This window comes from Lissotriton vulgaris, chromosome 4_1, assembly GCF_964263255.1.
Source record: "Lissotriton vulgaris chromosome 4_1, aLisVul1.2, whole genome shotgun sequence".
NCBI lineage: Eukaryota > Metazoa > Chordata > Amphibia > Caudata > Salamandridae > Lissotriton > Lissotriton vulgaris.
The window spans coordinates 263922532-263940211 of NC_141691.1; positions in this window are offsets into that span (position 1 = coordinate 263922532).

A 17680-nucleotide genomic window follows, 5' to 3' on the forward strand; every position below is an offset into this window, starting at 1 on the left:
GATTACCTTGCTGATATGACCCTGTGGTCATATCAGCATAATACACCCTCAATGTTATGTATAGGTAAGTTTGCATTATAGCAGACGTTTTTGGCGCACACAACGGTTTTCTCCAAAAACAAACTTCTGCTTAAATTCTTGGGCAGCATTGTAAATATCGAGATGTTCACATCAGCGATATTTGCAAGGTTTTACTGCCCAGTGACGCCCACTTAGCATCTCATTAGAGATGCAAAGAGAGGCGTTGGGTAAAGGGGTGCTAACATGCCCTAATGCATGTTTAGCACCCACTTGTAAATAGGGTAAAAAGATTATCGCCACTTTTTTGGCTTTTAAAGCCAAAATAGCCGAGATAATGCCCTTGTTAATATGCCCCTTCGTTTGTAAAGTTTTGGAGCATTCAAAAAATCTATTTGTAAAAGTAGTTTGATCTTTCAGAAATCATCACTTGGCAAAACGTACACTGCTGCTTAAGACAGATGCTCCTAACCTTACTTATCATCTACTATTGAACACACGTTTAAAGAACAGCGTTTAATTGCTCCTGCTTTGTCCAACAACTTACTAGGTACATAGAAATAGCAGATTGTTTGTTAAAGTTGCCAAGTGAAGTTCCTAAGGGAAAAAATGCAATATATGCTTTCTCGCCAGACAAAATCGCAGCAACAGAGAAGATGATTTCTGAAATGAATTCTCCTGGACTGACTGACTCAGGCATGATGTTGAAATTGATAAAGCGGAGGTTCAGATCTTGGTTAAATTGTAAGACACAAGCAATGGGAGGAATGCATGCAAATATTCTAAATCACTTCCAAACACACTAGGTAGCATTCTTAGACATCTATTGATTGTATGTTTATAAACATACTTTTTATTCTAATAAATTCCCTTTTTACACTACATATTTCAAAGATACTTCTGTGCTAGATATTCCTCATGCTAGGTTGGGTGCATTTTTGCATAGACACTTGTCTCATAGTAAGGTATTCTTATGCTAGATTAGTGACATAATTATACAGACACTTGTCCCATGGTGAGGCGGTTGCCCTCTTTATATCAGAGTGTAGGGACTAATGTGTTTTTCTCCCTCTATCAAGCATGCCACAGTGGATGACAAATTATAGGTGGGGTTGCTACCCAGAGTGATTGTGAGTGTTTTATACTATTTGCAAACATTCCTCTCATCACTTTATTCTGTTAGACTTAACTACCTATGTGCCCAAGGGAATGCCCAGAAATGGGTCCTGTGCTCTCAATGTTACAGGATTCGAGCATCACCTTACGCACAGGCCTAAGGTGGCAGACAACATCGGGGATTGCTTGTTGCACCTTCTGGAGTGAGCCTCAGCTGGCAATTCGAAATGAACTGTTCCCATGAGGAGCAAGGTCAGTCTTGATTTACATAATGTGGGCCTCTGTCTATAGTGGCACAGTGAGCAGAGAGTGATGGGTAACCCTTGCTGTTCCATGTCAAATTTCTATTTATTTTCTCTTTGAAGGAAAGACCATCTCAAGACTGTCAGCTCTTTTAAATAAGCTCACATTCAGAAAGAAAGAGTAATGTTAGCATTGTTACTGCCCACGAGCCGAATTCCACATGTTACAACAGAGCCCTGCTTGTGGTATGATAATTTATGGAAACAGTGTATAATTACCGGCTTTGTGGGTTTGCTCTGTTTCAGAAAAAAACAACAGGGCCAATAGGACTACCATGCCCCTATGGTGTGGTCAACATTCTTTCATTTAGTCCCCCAAAAAGTGGCACTTGCCAACAAGGTAGAGGGCACATGAAAAGATAGGGCAAACCAGCTGGATGGAAACTCTAGACTTTGTCTGATGTTTTTTTGCTGGGCTGGCAAAGTCATTGCCTTAGTCACCCCAGCAAAATATGTCATCCCCACAATGTGTAGATGACTAATTTAATCATTTTGATTTGACTGGTTATGGATTTGTTCCTTAATAGCACTTTGTTAAGGTATTTTATTAATCTATAGACTGGGACACGATTACACAGGTAAGGATCCTCGAATGTAAAGTTAGACCAAAAGTCTAACTTTACTACTTTCAGTACTCACATACGTAGTAAAGTTACTAGTAGTAACGTACCTTTGTAAATACCGAAAAGTAGTAAAGTTTGACTTTTTATCTAAGTTAGACTTTTGGTCCAACTTTACCTTTGTGAATTAGGCCCCCTGAGTATATTTTTCATTCAAGCAATTGAACCCCAAGTGAGTGATATTTATTGAAACCTAATTATCTTTGTGGATTCGACACTGAACCATTGTTGAGCAAGAAACATAACAGAAAGCTACTAAATCATTTTTGTCCACTATAAACAGAGCACAATGTCATATTTCTACTAAGTTTTGTGGTAGGAGGAGGTAACTTGATAGGTGTAAAAAAGATAGTGGCTACTTAGCATTTAGTATCTTCCAGTTAAACAGTGAATTTTCTTTCCTATTTATCCATCTGCTGGTTTAATAACATACATTATTTACCATTTACAAAGTACAGAGCTGAGTGTTAGACACATTGCCAGGTAACTGTGTGACTAATAGTTACAAAGACCCATTAGCCACTTTGATGTGGAGTATAACCCATCGCCATCCTCTACACTACCTTCACAGTGTAGGGGACAACAATGGGTAATTCTCCTGGGGGATAACAGGGGATGCTCAGTTCTCTGACCGGAGGCTTGGACACATGGTGGCTTCAATGGGGGCTGACACAGAATAATTTCTACATTTAGCCCAGTCTCTTTCCCCACCTATCAGTGACATCAGCATTCTGCACGGTGCACTGACGTCACCCATATTACCAGACAGTGTGAGGAGGAGCAGATATGGAAGCTGTGTGCACATCCCAAGGATTTGCCCTACTAGGCTGCCTCTTCAAATTAGCTGTTTCCAAATTGATCTCTGCTCATCGATCACGGCTGCACCATGCTCCATGAGCAGGGGTAACTAGACACCAGGGTTTCTATTTTAAAAGTGGGAGGTCAGACCCTCAGTCATGGTCAAGGCACTCAGGAGGCCTATATTGTATACTTATGTTTGCTCTATCCTGGGGGGGAGCTATCAACCCTGGATAGGGGGTGAGATCGGTCCCCAGAGAAGGGAAAATTTGGTGGCCATATTTGTTTTTGGTTTGTGCTGCCTGAGTGCTTTCCTGCTTTCCCAGGCAGCACTAAAGGTATAAAAGAATTGCTGGAAAGGGGAGACTTTCCCTTTTCCAGTTATGTCTTTTTTAAATTGGATACACTGCCATGAGCAGGGACCACTAGACATCAGAGAGAATATTTTAGAAGTGGTGGTGTCAGCCCCCCAGCCACGGTCGACCCCCCCCCCCCCCGGGAGCTCTACATTTATATATTTTTGTTTCCCTTTCGCTGAGGGAGTGACAAATCTGGGAGGGGGGCACAAATGTCCTCCTCAAAGGGAATGTAGAATTTTGCAGCCATTTTGGTTTTTAATGTTGTGCTGCTATATGCCTTTCCACCTTTCCAGGGCAGTACAAAAGGTGTAAGGCATCATTCAAAAGGGTACGGTTTCCCCCTTGCAGCAATCACTTGGTGAAACAGATTCCTGCTTGTGGATCATGATAGCACTGCAATCCATGGGCATGGATTTCACTAGACACCAGGAATGACTTTGCGTAGGGTGTAACCCCCTTGGGCGTGATCAACCATTCCTTGTGTATTTATCTTATCCCTTCTCTGGGGGGGGGCATCCTATTGGCCCCTAAGGTGGTGCCCCCCAGAAAAGCAGACATTATGTTTATTAAATTTACCCAGGGCTCCTCTGGATCAAACCAAGGTCTATATCAGTACCATCAGTTTCATTGACCCAAGTTTGATCCATTCTTGTTGCGGGGAGGAGGCCAAGCCACACAGGTGGGGCACTTGTTTTTATTAGGATAAGTAGGGTACTGCTGGTTGCATGAAATTTGTGAATTCCTGTAGGTTAAAGAAGTTTTCGGCATAGAAATGGGAGGATAATGTGTGATTTCAGGAAAAGTTTGAGGTTTTCAGGGCATTGATGGTAAGAAAACCTTGTGGGATCCATGTGTTGTATAGCATTTTAGGACCCTATTGTAATTTTCCCGATTCATGCCCTTATATAGGTATACATCACCATATCCTTATATAGGCATAGAAATCATAACTATATTTAGACATAGCTCATGAAGTCCAAATACGGCAGGGCTACTTCCACTAGTTCCAAAAATCTACAATGATTTCTTGGAAAACTCGGCTTCAGCAGCTAGGGACTTACCCTTGCTCGAAAACTGACTTGTCCAAGAACTCATGGAGTTTTCAAAGAACTAAGACTCTTTGATGACGTTATTATGTCCACCTTTACGTCAAACTCGGTACCTTCAAGGTATAAATATGCCCACATTTGCCATAGCAAACACACAGTGGTTTGGAGCAGTTCGACTATCTACTTGCCCGAGGCGCCCTGCTACTGCAAGTCCCGAAATGAACCGGCCCTCCAGCAGACGCACTGCGACAGACGGTCTTTTCTCCCGACGAGAAATCCAGCTCCAGTGTTTACAAGCTACCCTTGCGGGTTGTTGGGTTGTTGGGAAATCAAGTCCTGAGCCTGACCTTCTTCATGCCAAATCAAGGTATGGAGCTGATTAGACCCTAAGAGAAATCTTGGACAGATTCTTGGCAAAGAATACTAAATATATGCTACACCTCACTTACTTCTTCCCTCATACTAAGCTTAGGTTAGGTACATCGGGTTAGGTGTATTTTACAAGCACCAGTAAAGTACTTTTTAGCCTTCATTATTTATGTATGCATTTATCTATGGTTTAGGAACCATACAATGCTCTTACAGTATTATTTTATGCTACTCTTTTTACTGTATGCATTATATTTTGCAACCAGTTTTTCGATTGTAGCAGTTCATTTCTAATGCTTGAGAAAGAAGACTTTTCAATAAATCCTTTTATTGAAAACGCCCGTCTCTCTATTTCTTTGAAACGAAGCTTGCACAATTGACTGAGTAAAATATCTATCTATTGTTTTCACGACTCTGAAGATCAGTTTTATCTTGGGGAAACAAAGTTGTCATGTTTATGCGGTTGTCAGAAACTAAATCCCTTCTTGTGAACTTGAGAAAGTTTCTAGTGACCTCTGAGCTAGCTGGCACTCACAATTAAGTCTAATATATTTGATAGCGACCTAGTAGACATAAGTCCTATGTCACATCTATAGGATATATTATTCCAATGCGCAGAGCCTATTGGGAATATAGGAACTACACTACATGGCACCCACCGTTTGGTAAGGCTATAATTTAACGCTAGATACTAAAGTAACTCAGTCGTGCTTTTTTGACAGAGACCCCTTTATCCCATAAAATACTCCAATAGACGTCTGGAGTGGGTTAAAGGATAATAAAATCTGCCATAACTGAGTAGAACGAAAAATCCTATGTATTAGTTTTTTGTTAATTCAACGTTGAAGGATACAGTGTTCCAACATATTGTGCACCTTATCTTTGTTTCCTTGAAACTTGCTCTGCAACTTTCATTTAACAATGTCGCTTAACGGCGACAACAACGCAACCTGTGAAGCTGCAGTGAATGCAAACCAACCGGGCTTTGACGTTACAGGGTTTTAATGAAGACGACAATGATACTATAATCATCCCGGAAAATGTAAGGAAAAACATAGCTATAAAGCTTAAAGAAAATGGCCAATCACCAAGAGGTGGTATGGTAATCTTTGTCTTTAAGGCACACGAATAGCGGCAGACAGAGGTATTCTATTCATGGATTATCTTCCCGCAAGTGAATCCAACACCAGATGTGTTCCACTTCTAAAAGATAGAGGAACCTCCAGCGGAATACGCTCCTTAAGAGCACGTGGAAATTCCACTAACTTACCAAGAGCATTAGCTCTTGTTTAAAGGCACCCTACAACATCAAAATCACATTACCAGGCTCGGTCAACTAGGTAGACCAGGAGCAACATGGCCGGTACTAGCCAGCTATACACCACATCCTACCATTAAACAAATGACAGGTGCAGAACTATTAGCTCAGCTAAAACAATTAATAAAAATACGTAGATTATCGGTACAATATGTCATGCGGACTCTAAAAGTCCAACCTGCTATAAGAATTCCACAGCACTCCCCTCATCAGGGGAACACAAACAAAATTACACCACAGACGATACAATCAGTCATTGGTGAATTGCCCGCAAAAAGGGAACACATTCCATTCTGGTTAGCTCAAAAAATTACTCAAATAGAGGCAGTTTTTCCCGATAGTACACCTCATGAGAAACACAGGATTCTAACAATCTGTTTACCAATGGGGATAGCACCACAAATGGAGTACTGTGACACTTGGGGTACAGTCATTGCTTCAATCTACACAAAAACACATGGTGTTCCGTCTATGGAGGAAATACCAGACGTCCTGAAACAGATTCAAAATTAATACGGACCAGAACCTGCCTTGAATCTTGGTATAAAATTACTGAAAGATTTCAACCAGGTCTCAGCTATATTATTATCTAACATTAAAGGTGAAGCAGCATCTGTGGCAATTCGCCAAAAATTAAAAGAACTTGATGTAACTGATCAACCATATGAACTTGCCAGAATAAAAGAAACATCCTATGAAGAACTAGGTAGAGATAGTTTTGGAGGGAAACCAGTAAAACCCGAACTAACAGAAAATTCTTAAAAGGTTTTTATTAAAAAAAAATCTCACCACTCCGAAAAAGAAGTGGAAAAATGCTAGACAGACACTTCCTAAAGAAAAGCGTTCCAAATCCAGAGGAAGGTCTCCTCAAAAGGAGCCCTCTGAAAAGAGGTATAACCTCAGAAACAGGGATAATGTGAGAAAACCTGATAGATATCAAGATACTGATACACATTCATCTCGTACTTTTCAGACTTTCTCACAGAAATCCAAAAGAAGAGGATGATCAGAACACAATGAGGAATGTGTGAAGTCCAAAGACGATCAACACGTTCCAAAAAATAAGAAAACTCAATTCACCAAAAAGAAGGTAGCAAGTCAAACATGCTGAGGATCTTAAGGACACAACTCAAGAACGGGGAGTGGGCCCAGACAATGCTGGACAGCGCGGCAGAGGTTACCATAGCTCGCAAGATCCTCAAGGATCATCTGGAGACAGTGGACCTGAATGAATGCATTCAGGTTGAAACTACAGATACCATGGTTAGTGTACCACATAAGTTATATGAAGTCACACTCCGAATAGAGGGGGTCATAACTAGGGATATAAAAGCACTCTTTTGGGGAAAACTATTTAAGTGTTATGACATCCTTCTGACTGGAAAAGACTGGCCACCTGAATTTGTCAGGGAGTGCCCACATGGCAAAGAAATCATTATGCCAGCCTTCTCAAATCATATTCCTCTTCATAAAAAATACACCTATGCCAGAAAATGGGCTGTGGCCCAGGCTCCAGCATTATATAAATATCATGTGGGATGGGATGAGGATTCTCCTCAACATAAAATCGAGTTAAAAAATCAACCAACTGCTCAGAAGCAGTATCCAGTTAAACAAGAATCAAAGAAACAAGTCAGGGAGATCCTAGATCAACTTGAATACTAAGGGAGGATTGAAACATGCACCTCGTCAATCAGCAATCATTTGTTTCCAGTCTCCAAACCAGACAATACATATCCTCTAGTTTTGGACTACAGACATTTAAACACTTGCAGTACAAAATGCACACAGTGCAGCACAGATGAATAACATTGTACACAAAAAATATAAAACGACATTAGATATTTCAAATGGTTTCTTCTGTCAAAACATTGCTCCTCCAAGCAGGTATTTGACCGCCTTCTCAATGATGGGGACAGAATAACACTTGTGTTGTCTACCCCAGGGATTCAAGAACAGTCCTGGGTTATTTTCAGCCAGAGTAACAGAGTTACTACAAACGTACGATGATGAGGCATCATCTTATGTAGATGACATCTATTTTACAGATGATGACCTGGACTGGCACTTGACCAGGTTGAACACCATAATTCTTGGATTCGCCACTGATGGGTATAAATTCAACTTTAAAAAATCAAGAATTGCCCACCTCAATGTCCTATTCTTAGGATATGAACTTTCAAGTGAAGGCAAAAGCCTGGCAGCAAACTTTTTAGAAAAATGTGCGCTGCTCCAACCTTCCCAAAAAATGAAAAACTTGCAGTCAGTTCTAGGATTCCTGAATTTCGTAAGAACTTACATTTTAAATTACGTAAAAAGGGTTAAACCTCTCTAGAAATAATCAAACCTGATTTCAAACCTACTAATTGGACTCAGAAACACACAGAAATTTTGAATTCAGTGCAAACAGACATGTTGGCAACAACACATTTACAGACACACTTAAAGGAACGCAACCTTGTAATCTGAATCATCCCAGGGAGATACGGATTCTCATACCTAACCTTTAATGAAGGTGAAAAGGTACCAATGGCTTACAAATCAGACTTGTACACACAAGCTGAAATGAAATTCACTTGAAAAAGAAAATTCTGACAGCGGTTCAAATTGCTGTAGCAAAAGAGAGAGCTCTCGCGCAGGGAAAACGCATAAAAGTCTTTACTCCTGTACCTGCCTTAGAGGCAGTGATGAAAGCAAGCATTCCAAATACAAAAGCTCTACATCCGAGATGGATACAATGGGTTAATTCTCGTGCTGCAACAGACGTTGAATACGTTTTTGACCCTTACTTGAAAACACAAGAATTTCCCCAATATGAACAAGAATGTCCTCTGCCCACTGTAATACCGCCTGTAGAACATTACTGCTGTATAATATATACAGACGGATCAGCACAGCCCGCAATTGGGGGTAAACAAGCTTACAGTGCTGCGTGCGCGAATGTTAAAGGTCGCTGGCGCGATGGTAAATTCCGACCTATGGTTACAAACTCAATCCCTAGGAGACTATACAGCTCAGTGAGCTGAACTACAGGCTTTCAAGATGGTGCTTGAAAATACCGATCGCGAATTCCCCACACTCATAGTGTGCGATTTGTATTACTGCGTCCAGTCTTACAATGAATATCTGCTGACCTGGCTTCAAAATGGATTTAAAGACTCAAAAGGTGGTACAATCAAGCATAAAATGCTTTGGGAACAAGTAGTTCTTTTGCAGAAAGAACTACAAAAGACTCACGTGATCCATACACTGAGTCATCAGCGTGATGGAGTTCACATTGAAGGGAATTCATTGGCTGATGAAGCTGCAAAGGCAGCTGTGCAAACACCTTCCGTAGCTGCAATCACTTGTTCAAAAACAAAAATAGACGGTGAAACCATGCTTGCTGTCAATGTCACAAGCAAAGGCAGCAGAGCTGCGTTACCTTTAAACTACCCACTTGAGTATACATACATAATTGATGCAAACTCCATTCCTTTTGCTTGAATCCCTGGAGTGGGGGATGGGGTAATCCCAAACAGGAATAAGAGAGGTGCTCTGATTCACGAGGCGTATATGGGAGAGGGTCTGATACATCAATGGATCTCAAAATCTCAATTAGAATTACAAGAGAAGTACTGGTGGCCAGGGATGAAAGTCTATATTTACAAAATCGCAATTAAATGCGATGACTGTTACTGAGATCACAGCATGAAGCGCCACCAGATTCCTGACTACAGTGTAGCCAGCCCAGTACAGCCACCATTGTTAGATAGCATTAGACTATCCACGCTCAAGCGTCCCTATGGACAAAAGCGGTCCCACAAATACTAGGACAAGATTCATTTGGATGTGCCCTCAGCGCTCGGCTGACGCCCGAACTGTTATATAAGATTTGCAAGTCTTTATCGGTACATATGCAATTGGCATGCTACATTCTGACCACGGTCCTGCTTTTAGCCCTCGGGCTTATAAGGAGGCCATGGCCAGTTTTGGGCGTTGCATTGCGGTTTTCGAGTCCATTCCATCCTCATCGAAATTTGGTTGTGGAGAGGAAAAACCATGACATAAAACAATCTATAACAGCTAGGGTATTAGGTTCATGTGACGAGTGGGTCAAACATCTAATAAGTGTCCAACGCAGTCTTAATAACCTGCCAGGAAATTCTCTGGGTGGAATCACTCCATATGAAAACCTTTTTAGTACTAGAATGATGGTTGAAGACCTCGATCTTCATACTTCAGTGGTAGAACAAAAACCCTTTGATATCAAAGATCGTTTGGCTGTTTTACAGGTCTTAAATGAAACAAGAAGAAGTCTAAGCAACACCATACAAAAGCCAACGACCACTGAAGAAATACCACCTGTCCCAGCAAGACCTGTCTGGATTACGAAGATTGGGGATCTGGTCAGAGAGAAAATAGCGGATAAGAAGGAATTTGGACCTTCTTACAGAAAACCAGTACCTGTACTAGCAGTCCAAGGATCAATAACAGTGTTACTGCCACCCCTTGCTGGAAGAAAGGAGAACAAGTCCGTATCAGTTGACCTGGTAAAACCACATCATGTGGCCGATAATAAGTAGTAGGCCCAGTGGACTCCCAAGATGTAGCAGACAACCAAATCTTGCTACTATCCAAGAGGTTCAAACTGAAAGACTCATCACGTTTGAAGATTCTGCAGTGAGAAAAGAAGGACTATATAATAAAGCCATGGAACGTGTGCCTCTTGAAACCCAAATAACAGTTTGTCAAGAAACTCTCGTCTACAATGATGTAGCATTTGACTATACAAACATGTGAAGGGAACTAGCAGCTCCAGCGATTTCAAATAATCTGGATGCAATACCAACTTTTGACAGAACTTTCAAGGAACAATTAACGGAACTTGGTCACCAGCTTTCAAAAACATATCTGGTTTCACCATGGGTTGAATTTTGGATTGGGTTAGGTGTATTTTATCTCCTACTATGGCTCATTCTTGTGTTAAGTTTGGGAAAGCTGATAGATGGACAACATATTAAAATGGACACAGCAAGTAAGAACATAAACTTGCTCCTGAAGCCGCACAAATCATCTCATCGTGAACAAAGAGACCTGTCATCAGTGAACATCACAGCCTTTTCTATACCTAGTGGTATAGCTTGGGATAGAAATGATTATGACATTTATGGCCCTATGGAGCTGCTGAAGATTCCACACCAATTTAAGGTTACCTTGAGTGATTTTGTTTCACCTAGTACATTTTCTGATGATTGGGACTTTGAGACTGTTAATAACATGATGGCAGACTTAGAAATGTCAGCACAATTTGCAAAACATGAATACTTAGAAGGTTCATCAGATTATGAAGAAATTTATTGTTTTAATCATTTTGGTCATCATTATTTGCATAAATCAGCAAACCCTAGAAATGTTTTAACTTAAATCAATAGGAACATTGTCCAACAACTCCAAAAGGTAGCTCTAAAACATTCTATAGAAAATGTCCATATTTTACAGGTTTTAATGTCACAAACCCAGAAAGCTTTTACTTTAAAAATGTTAATAAGACAGGCATGAAATGTATGTTGACAAATACTGAACAGATTTATTCTGCGGCCTTCTATGCTCAATTGTCTACATTAGGCTTTGACTTTTGGAAAGACAACATTGAGACAAAAACAGTTTGGGGCACTAAAGTCTGGCAGGTACAAGGTTTAGAAGCATTGTTCAGATCCTGCAACAACCCAGAACAAATACTGTTCCTAAATGAAACTGTTCAACAGACATCTTGTCTTGGCCTGGCTAAGATAAAATATTTAAACAAACCGTCCATTCCTAACCCCACATCTGATAGTAATAGAACTACAGATGAGGAGGTAGATGTAAATGATATTTTACAACAAAACAGAACTAATCCTGATTGGAAAAAATGGTTAATCTGGCCAACAGACACAAATACCTGTCAAGATAGATTCCTGAACAAGACACAATGGTTTACAGTAACTCGACCAGATCCAAGATATGTCCGGAGACAACATCCAGGGATAATAACAACTTACAGTGTAGGAAAACTGTGCCTTGAATGGCTGCAAAAATCCACACTCCCAGATATAAAACAACACTTAACTTTACTTAAAGATGGAGTTGACATACGAGAAATTATACTTGGACCTCTCAAACCACGTCATAAACGTTTCATATACACAGGTATATACGCTGCTTACAATGATGCTTGGAAAGTCAGGCCAATGGAAACAGCTGAATGAATAGGAGAAATGTATTGTATTAATTTAGAGAAAGCTCTCTCTGTGGTTGACAATGGGTGAACAACTCTGTCGTCCAGAATGTATTCCTTGGACAGCATCGTATCCTTTGCCGTTGACATAATGGAACAGGACTTGCTAATGTTACAACATGGCCAGTCTCAATTACGTTCTATAAGGCTGTTAGGCTGGACGTTACAAAACCTTCGTTTTGGCTATGAGCCTTGGCGTCTAATCAACACTACGACAGTGTTTTCTGTATTCAACCTTACAGATAAAAAAATCTCTTTGGCACAGAGGGGAGCAGACTATACGGTGCTGAGAATAGAAAAACTGGAGAGATTACCATTGACCGTTTCTGAGAAACCATCAGTTGAATGGATAATACATGTCACCATCACAATACCAATGACAATTTTCCAGTTTCAATATTGCCTAAAACACATACCAGCAGGCCTGTATGAAAGGTTGGGTAAGGAATACATAAAGGCGACCTGGGATTTACCATACACACACAAATGTTGGAGTGGGGAAAAGGAGGTATTTCTTAGAGGTAGAAACTGTAAAACCACATTAAGCGGTACTCTTCTGTGTCAAGGCATTAATTTACATGGAGCCTATGAGGGTTCTTCGAACAACTTATTATGCCACCTGCAGGGTTCCCCGGCAGCAGTGATAGATCCAATTTTTAGGCAGCCTTCCAATGGAAGCTACATACTGCTGAATGATCACAGATGTTGTGGAATGATGCCAGGGACAGCCTATCTGGTTAGTGTGTCAGCCAGGGTCACTTGTTGTAGACAGAAGGGGAGTTGCCACTATGGCCTTCACTGAACATCTCTTTTATACAAATTGATACTTTAAGCAGAATGAAAGCCATTCTTTTACAAAAAACGGTGCCACTGACCTCGTCCAGAGAGACGGATGATCAGCAAGCTGCAAGGTCCTCTGCGGAGATACATGCATTATTATCAACAAACTGCCCCATACATTTCGCAGAAATGTTAGGTCGTATCTTAAACATATAACAAAAGGAGGGGAGGAGAGGGATCGGTTATGATCAATAGGGCTGAGATTACCACTCTAGAAGGGTGAGTGGAAGGTCCAGCCGCAGTCACAGCCCTGGGAATTGAGGGCAACAAAAAGGAGACTGGGCTGTTCCTACAGGAAGGAAAGAACGGTCACTAAGGTGCGAGGGGCAGTGCTCAATGGAGAGCTAACCCGGGCCCGGCAGTGATGGGTAGGCTTGAACTACGCTGACACAGGCAGTACGAACTTTATTTACAATGGCTTCTCCCCTGATGTCAGACCTGCTGGGCACTGTTGACACCTATTAACTCTAACTATTAGGCAAAAGCAGGTGTTAAACAGGTAGTACAATTTGTGTGCTTTTTGTAAACTGACACTTTTGCAGGTCATGTTTCTGTAGATAGTAGTTTTGATATATACTAGGTCCTGAAGAATCGCATGTCAATGAAATTTAAGCGAGAAACATGTTGACCACACCTTTCACATCTTAGTACTGTCTCGTATTTGGAAACTTAAGTTCCAGCGCGGACGGACTAATCTTTATTTTATTTGCGGCAGAGGACCACCAGAATAAAACTGTTTTCCGGTACCTTGTGCCTCATTTTATCCTCACCCACACCGTCTACTCACTTCTGGCCCCTCACCCACACTTCACCCATAGGCAGTTGGATAACTGGCCCCTCACCACAATTCACCAATAGGCAGTTGGATAAAAGATCTCCGATAAAGAGCCTCCAGCTGAAGGTGAGATACGCGGACCAACAGGCACACAGGTACCATCTGCTGCGAACATTGCTAATGCGACTGACGCTAACGGCGATGTTTCACATCTGTGTACAATTGACCTTCTTAATGAAGTGGTTCAACTCTCATCTACTGTGGTAGACGATTTCTTTGCAAGCCTAGATAACTTAATGTTTTCTCCTGACACCGAGAATAACTTTTGAAGTTAGCACACAGCTTTCTTTGAAATCTGAAGTTCATCCTTCACTTTTTTCAAGACATAAAAACCTCTATCTTTGGAAGTCTATTATTTTTTTTTTCTACAATTTGATTTGACTTTTTTCCCAAAACACAATGAACTTTGGCACAAAAGCAATCTGCTAAAAGGATAACTATTCTTAGAGAACAAGAATTCTTTGAATACTTCCTAGGAACAATATTGACCTAATACGCATACCAAAAGCGAAACAGATTGTATATTCTGCTATGGGATGGTCTCGACTTTTTCTTCTGTAACTAAGAGCCATTTCATAAATGTAATTTTCGTGATTCATTCGGTTAGCATTGCTAATATCATATCATATGCTTACAAAGAAATCATTGCTTTTAAAATGCGTACTGTACAAATACTAATTTGTGTGTACAACCATTTTCAAATGCATTTTATGTATTTTTGGGTGGGATTGTAAACACATGCTCTAGATTATGTGTTTTAGTGCTTGGACTTAGTTGAACATGATAACGTGGAGTGGGTGTTGTATAACATTTTAGGACCCTATTGTAATTTTTCAGATTCATGCCCTTATATAGGTATAAATCACCATATCCTTATATAGGCATAGAAATCATAACCATATTTAGACATAGCTCATGCAGTCCAAATAGGGGAGGGCTACTTCCACTACTTCAGAAAATCTACAATGATTTTTTGGAAAACTCCACTTCAGCAGCCTGGGACTTCCCCTTGCTCGAAAACTGACTTGTCCAAGAACTCACGGAGTTTTTAAAGAACTAAGACTCTTTGATGAAGTTATTATGTCCACCTTTACGTCAAACTTGGTACCTTCAAGGTATAAATATGCCCACATTTGCCATAGCAAACACACAGTGGTTTGGAGCAGTTCGACTATCTACTTGCCCGACGCGCCCTGCTACTGCAAGTGCCGAAGTTAACCGGCCCTCCAGCAGACGCACTGCGACAGACGATGTCTTTTCTCCCACCGAGAAATCCAGCTCCAGTGTTTCCAAGCTACTCTTGCGGGTTGTTGGGTTGTTGGGAAATCAAGTCCTGAGTGCTGACCTTCATGCCAAATCAAGGTATGGAGCTGATTAGACACTAAGAGAAATCTTGGACAGATTCTTGGCAAAGAATACTAAATATATGCTACACCTCACTTTCTTCTTCCCTCGTGCTAAGCTTAGGTTAGGTACATCGGGGTAGGAATATTTTAGAAGCACCAAGTGAGTACTTTTTAGCCTTTGTTATTTTTGTATGTATTTATCTATGGTTTAGGAACCATGCAATGCTCTACAGTATTATTTTATTCTACTCTTTTTACTGTATGCATTATATTTTGCAACTAGTTTTACGATTGTGGCAGTTCATTTCTTATGCTTGAGAAACAAGACTGTTCAATAAATCCATTTATTTAAAACGCCCGTCTCTCTATTTCTCTGCACCTCTGGTGAAACGAAGCATGCACGATTGAATGAGTGAAATATCTATCTATTGTTTCCACGACTCTGAAGATCAGTTTTATCTTGAGGAAACAAGGTTGTCATGTTTATGCAGTTGTCAGAAACTTAATCCCTTCTTGTGAACTCGAGAACGTTTCTAGCGACCTCTGAGCTAGCTGGCTCTCACAATTAAGTCTAATATATTCGATAGCGACCTAGTAGACATAAGTCCTACGTCACATCTATATTATATATTATTCCAATGCGCAGAGCCTATTGGGAATGTAGTAACTACACTAAACATGCAAGGCACACGTCCCTGAAATTCCCTGGTTGTCTGCTTTTCATACATGTCTGTGATGTGTAGGTGTGCACCAAACACAGCCGAAAATAACACTGCACTCCCTATCAATTATCGCATAGCATTGCACTTTATGGCTTTTTGTGTTTTGTTCTCTTGGACCACTCTTATGAGGACACTGTGGAAACTCAGGGTGGTATGAAATCTGTGACTATCAGCAGATTCCAGAACTTTAGTCACAGAAATGTGAGGAAAATGTGTGTTTCTTACCAAAGTTTGACCGTTACATGAACTTCTGGGTAAAGAAATCCCACTCAGGAAGGGCACACATTTGGATGTGCGCTAGATACCCGCTGGGAAAACAAGCTCCCAATCCCTGGTCAGCTTTCCTTATTCTTTCTCCGCTCAGGCGCAGTTTCAGAGGCGCCAAATGTAAGAGGCATTTTCTCACCATTTTCTTCAGGCTTCTTCTACATTGAACTTGCTGGCACTCTTAACTTTATTCCATTTGGAGCCTATCCAGCCTATCCATTTAAACATTCACCTGAAATTATTTTCCTATCTTCAGACTGCTGTGCCTATCATTTTACTTTTCATAATATTTCTAATAAGTAGAGAGAGTTGGCAGCTTTATGAAAAATGGCTTTCTCAACAACACTTCTTCTGCAACATGCAAAGAGAATTCAGGCAGTGGGTGCAAGAGACTCAAAAAAGACCCTGCCTCCCGTATGAAATCACCCCTCCCTGTCACTTTGGAGGATATACGGGACAACCTTAAACTTTTAAAACCACAAAAACAAATAGTCTCCCCTGAAATCCAGGGTTTTAGACCTTAAACTTTTCACTGCAGCATCCTGTGATACCACTTCTAAGGTAAACATTATGGCCAAGAAAATTGCACCCCGAAAAAGACAAACCGAAGATTTAGAAAACCGGACCGAAGTAATAATCTTCAACTTTATGGCATTTCTGATGGCTCAGAATCAGGAGATATGATTGTATTTCTACAAATTAATCTACCCAAGATAGTGGGTCTCTCTGTTGGCTCCTCCCTCAACATTCAAAGAGCCCACTGTCTTGGACCTAAAATATCACGTGCCTCCTCCAGCTCCAAACCTTGAGGAATTATAATTCTCTTCCTTCAGTACACTGACCTAATGCAAGTTTTGTTTGCCTCCAAGCAATGCAAATAGATGATTTGGTCGGACATAGGATTTTCCTTTCACATGATATTTTCTCAGCCACAGACACTCACCTGAAAGAATTTTCGGACCTACATCCCCTCTGCCTGCCATGGGTGCTAGATATGGACTTCTAAACCCATGCAAATTCAAGGTTGCCACCAACAACAAGAACTCCTCCTTTGATTCTCCATCTCATATTAAGGACATCATTCACCTTCACAGAAGAGAGGATATGGACTCTTTCTCGCTAATTTCTCAGGGAGTGATGAGCTTTGTATAAATTGTTTGTGTAGTCTTTGTTTACTCCTTCTCCTGCCAATGTTTTCTCTCCCTTCTTTCCTCAGGTCTCTTGTCTATTTTTGATGGTATTGTCCGCTCGTCAATATATAGTGATTGTTTCTTTTCTTTTCATGGAAAGTCTTTCTCTAGTTTCCCATCACAACTGGTTAACCTATTTTTATGACCAAGCGTGTTCTATATTGCCCTTCTCTGCTCCTGTCCCCTTCCTTTCTTTTTCCTCTCCCCCAGGCTCTTATCTTTGTTATCTTTTATGATCTCTAGTACTAGATTCTCCAGCTGTTTCTCTTGTA